This window comes from Helianthus annuus, chromosome 2 (assembly GCF_002127325.2).
Source record: "Helianthus annuus cultivar XRQ/B chromosome 2, HanXRQr2.0-SUNRISE, whole genome shotgun sequence".
Classification (NCBI taxonomy): domain Eukaryota; kingdom Viridiplantae; phylum Streptophyta; class Magnoliopsida; order Asterales; family Asteraceae; genus Helianthus; species Helianthus annuus.
This window is the reverse complement of record NC_035434.2, coordinates 12298366-12303795: the sequence shown is the minus strand read 5'-3', so window position 1 is coordinate 12303795 and position 5430 is coordinate 12298366. Positions and strand designations below refer to the sequence as shown.

The 5430-nt window shown below is 32.8% G+C and overlaps 1 long non-coding RNA gene across 1 annotated transcript; it reads right to left on the bottom strand.

Moving 5' to 3' along the window:
• Window positions 1-2446: 2446 nt before the first annotated feature.
• Window positions 2447-5009, bottom strand: LOC118483723. Its single transcript, XR_004871200.1, has 7 exons — window positions 4725-5009; window positions 4519-4605; window positions 4344-4436; window positions 3922-4032; window positions 3561-3741; window positions 3273-3386; window positions 2447-3145 (listed from the first exon to the last, which is right to left on the bottom strand). It is a non-coding gene; the product is annotated as an uncharacterized LOC118483723 (long non-coding RNA).
• Window positions 5010-5430: the final 421 nt, after the last annotated feature.

Genomic DNA, 5430 nt, shown 5'->3' with positions numbered 1-5430 from the left:
GATTTTTTATTATTTTTTTGATTTCTTATAGTTTTTTTTGATTTTTTATTATTTTTTTGATTTTTTAGAATTTTTTGCATTTTTTCTTATTTTTTAGAATTTTTTGGATTTTTTATAATTTTTTTGATTTTTTATATTTTTTTTGATTTTTTATAATTTTTTTGATTTTTCATAATTTTTTTTTGTTTTTTAGAATTTTTTGGATATTTTATTGTTTTTTTGATTTTTTATTTTTTTTTTGATTTTTTAGAATTTTTTGGATTTTTTATAATTTTTTAGGTTTTTTTGGATTTTTTTTATTATTTTTTTGATTTTTTAGAATTTTTTTGATTTTTTATTATTTTTTTAATTTTTTATAATATTTTTTGATTTTTTATAATTTTTTTTTGATTTTTTAGAATTTTTTGGATTTTTTTAAATTTTTTCGGATTTTTATTATTTTTTTATTTTTAGAATTTCTTTAATTTTTTAGAATTTTTTGGATTTTTTAATATTTTTTGTTTTTGGATTTTTTAGAATTTTTTTGATTTTTTTATTATTCTTTGGTTTTTAGACAAAAATAATAGAGGCAAGGGTTATTTTCGTAACTTTGGAAACATTCCCGTGGGTTTTTAAACTTTCCATTGAAATTTAGAAGGAATCCGAATTCCATTACATAAGGGATTTTGTTGGAATTGAAATCCAATTCCCTTCAACTAATTTGTCCCACCAAACAGACAAAGGAATGGAATTCAAATTCCAATTCTTGAAATCCTATGGATTCCTGTCAACCAAACAGGCCCTTAAGGTTTGTTATGAGAGGTTTTATTGAGTTAAATGTTATTTTAATTCTTGTGGTTTGGACTATTTTGTCAGTTTAGTCCAAAGGTTTTATTTTTCACATGTGGGTTCACTTTTTATATGTAATTCCTTAACTAGAAGGGCAATTCGGCCATATAAAATGACCGAATTGCCCTTCTTGTTAACAGAAATAATGGATGAAGTTAATCCAGTGGACTAAACTGGCAAAATGACCTAAACCATAGGGACTAAAATGACATTTAATTCAGTTTTATTAGAGATATATGTAAAATTTGGTATGAGAGGTTTTATTAGAGATATATGTGAAATTTGGTATTGAATTAAAATAGCTAGATGTGATTGGCTATTAATAACATTTAGTATTATAAAAAAACCCAATAAAGAATGCATTTGATAAAAAAGATATTCTATCACGAAAATAATTCCGTGTTCAATGAAATTTATACTCGAAACCATAAAAACAAATATTGATACCAGTATCAAAGCTGTTAGGATGATATCGATTCGTTTCGTCATGGTAAAGAACAAAACATTTTGAACTGCCAAATTTTAAAAGTAGATAAAAATAAGGAAGTCGCAGTGGTATACTAGGGAATTTATAAAGCATTGTTACGGAAAAGGTAAACGACATCGTTTTGTATAAAGAAATGTGAGATAGTTTTGATGACATGTACGTGTATGTGTCTCGATTACTTGTACATTACTACTCAATAACAAATACACATGTTGGCTAGGGTGGGCATGTTTTTTACTACTTAGTAGCGAAGTACTTGTATAGTACTACTCGCCAATGGATGCATATGAATTCGGGCCACTCTATAGGTGGCCTGAACTGATATTGTTTTTTAGCTTTAGTCATTTGATCCTCTTAGAAAATATGAACATGAACATATCCAAACGGACCAAAGCTACTGTTCTACTCATTAATATGGGGCCATATGTATCACGTTGGTCTTCTTTTGGGAGTTTGGTAACTCTTTTTTAGACTTTGGGCTTGTACCCAAATTTTTTAAAAGGGGCCGAAGCATTTAGCAATTTTTTATGGGAACTAGTGTTATCAAATTGGCGCGTTGCGCCTAGGGCGATTGGTATCAATTCGTTTCGTAATGGTAAGTGGAAACCTTGCGCTTCGTGGTGGTATAGGCACTCGCAAACACGAAAAAATATGGACACGGTAAATCCTTGGTGAATTGCGTGTTGTCGCATTGGTACTCATTGAATGCACAGTTTTTACTAATTGTTGACGTGAAATGAGCATGGTATTTTTGCAAGCTGAAATGTTTTCATTGATTATTGGTTCTAGTTGAATCTCCCCCGTGAAGCAATAAATAACCTTCATATTTGTCGATTTTCATAAATAAAGTATTAAAAATAATAGATTGCAAGCATCGTTCTTTCTTTTTTTATTAGATAAGTGTGTTTTGATGGTAGTACTGTCTTATTGAAGTTTGAATTATTTCTATGACTAATATGTTACATGGAGCCAAACAACAAAAACAGACTTGCATACAATTCAAGTGGACTTTAACGAAAGGATTAGATTTGGAAGATGACTCAAAATTATTAAAAATAACATTAAAAAGGGACAATTTCACTAACAAACTGAAATTTTTATAATTTATAGATTAGAGATGAGCTAGGTACTAAACCGGTACCCAGAGTACCGGTCCCGAGAAACAGGAAAAATGGGTACCGATACCAAAAGGCTATGATAACGGTACAACATTTAGTAGTATAATTTCTAGTTGAAAAAACAATTAAATCTAGCTAACTCTTGGATGTACATTTTTAAACAAATTAAAATGCATGCAATGGAACTGTGGAGTGTGGATTCCTTAAAACATTCTTGGTAGAAGTTATACATAAGTATACAATTAGTTTTAACTCGCTACCCGTCTGTCTGGTGTTTAAAACTCGAACCCAAACCCCAATTCGCATCCTCCCTGTGTGAGAATGTTTGCAACTGCAACTTTTTCGCAAAGTAGTTTCTGACTTTCTTCAGCAGATGCGAGTGAGACCCTTGTTCAGCCACTTTCCCATCATCAATCATTGCCATTACATGAGCCTTTCGTATAGTTGATAATTTTTGTGCTACAAAAAACGTCGTTTTCCCTGAGCAGACACGCTCGAGAGCCCCTTGAATGCATTTCTCTGGCTCTGCATCTAGTACACTTGTAACTTCATCTAGTAGCATCATCTCAATTTTTCTTAAAAACGACCTCGCCATCCACTCCCTGCTTTTGACCACCGAAAATAGGCAGGATTTGGCGTGATTTGGGAGCTGCACATGGAAGAATGTGATTGCAAACGCCATCTCTGTCAACCAATGAAAACACCCCTGACACTATTCATAGCATGGGTTTTTAATATAAACAAATAGTGGATATTCCCTGTGCTTAGTGGCGGGTGTCGGCTCACACACATGTATATAAACAAATGGTCTATATAAAAATGGAATAAAACTATTATACCTGGTTAGCAAATCTCCGGCACAAAACTGAAGCCACCTCACTTCCCCAAACTCAACCATCATATAAAACAAACAAAAATTCCTAAATTCTAATAATCCCAAGCAGTCCAAGGCACTGAGGTAGAAGAAAAGCAAGAAGCTTGTCAGCAAAACCACTGACAAAACTACATTACTATATTATACCATTTCATTTGTCCTTTATATTATGTTTATGGTAAAAGAAATGACTGATAAGTGATGAAACTGAACTGAACAAATCAGTACAAATGTAATTAGGTAATCAAGTAACCTTGGAGATGAGAAGCTCAACTTCTTCCTAAGCAACCTGAGTGTAGAATTCCAGAATTGCTATCTTTTCGGTGTGTCCATATTCTTGATCGTTTCCATCGTCATATCTAACTTGCCGTCTAGCCGCCAGCATATAATGTTACAAAATAACTAAACTTATGTTCTCTATACACTTCCCAGTTCTGATAAACATCAATTCGCAATTTAGACGCAGTCATCAAACTTTCATAGAGCTATGGTAACTCATCTTAAAATCTTTAAAAAATGTGCCGAGAACATTCAAAATCATTAAATCTAACATATAATTAAAAAACTTGTAAATAATCATCCTCATAGCCAAAGCAAAAATATAAACATTATACCTCCAAAGCCATCTCAATTTCAACTCCACTTCTTGCAACATCCTCCACAATTATAGGAAGCACAGTTGCAGCCCTATTTAGAAAGTGAATCATCCTCGCTCGAATTTCACCCTACAAATATTCCATCAAAGATTCACTATGAAATACTCAAATCTCACAATCAAATTTCCAAATATTTTACTAAACCTACAAACCCAAACTTAAAATAACATTATCACCACAGAGTATCTACAGAGCAACAAAAAAATGATAGGCGCGATGATCACCACCGCACTTCATTGCGACATTATCAATTATGAAACACAAAATTGCAAGTGAACACTTATTAACACAAATATCTGTAAACATTATAAAAAGGAATTTAATACTACAAGATCATTCAAGATAACACCTTTATTAACAAAACCAAATACGTTAATTACCAGAATAGGCTTCTTTTATCGCCTGAAACTTATTCTTTGCTTCTTCCACATGTTTAAGTTTCCTGATACAGAACAACAATCTGGGTTCCATCTCTAAAACCAAACGATAAAAAAAAAATTGAATATGGTATCAAACTCTAAAAGAAACAACTCATTTTAGATCAATATTGGTTACCAGTGAAAGCTTCTTATAAGCATTCTTGAGCTCTGCATCAGTGCAACCCTTTCTCCAACCACAATCAATGGAAATCATCAAGTGCACCTGCAATCGGAGGGGAAAAAACACTGAAATTGGAACCCTAATTGTCGAAATCCAAAAAATCGATGCCGTTAGAGTATATATACCAAACTATTTCAAAAATGAAGCACAAATCCTAATACCTAAACGAAAAAATCAAACATTATGAAGAACGACGACGGACAGTCACCAGAGGCATTTCCGTTATTCCCAAACTCCCGCCGACAACTCCTCCGCTTCCTTCATCCCCTCCACCCTCCACCGCCTCCGGCTGTCCATATTCTGGGTTACGCGACGCACACCACCGACTTCCTTTGTTCTGGTTTTTAGGGTTGGTAATTAACTGAGTTTTGTGTGGCGGTGGGGATAAAAGGTGAGCGTGGCCTGTTTTTTACACGCGTAAGAAGACTGAGATGACACAAGATGGGCCGATAACCAACATTAACCCAGATTAATACACATGGATTACCATGATCAAAAGACTGTTCATTTCGGCCTTCTATTAACAGATATTAATTTGGGAAAACAGTTTTTTTTCTTTTTTTTTTTAATAACATGAAAATCACCCCTTTCCTGTTTTATCACATCTAGGGCTGCTCATGAGCCGAGTTGAGTTGAGCTAGGGTAAGCTCGGGCTTGACTTGATTATAAACCGAGCTGGCTCGGCTCGGCTTGGTTTGGCTCGATTTTAAAAATAAAATTAATACATAAGTCTCAAAATTCAGTATTCTAAATATTATTCAATACTTAAAAGAACATATTCAAAATAAGTTAACCTAATACATTACAAGCCAAAATCACATTCAACAACGCAAAATAAGTTTTATATTTCAAGTAAATACAATATTT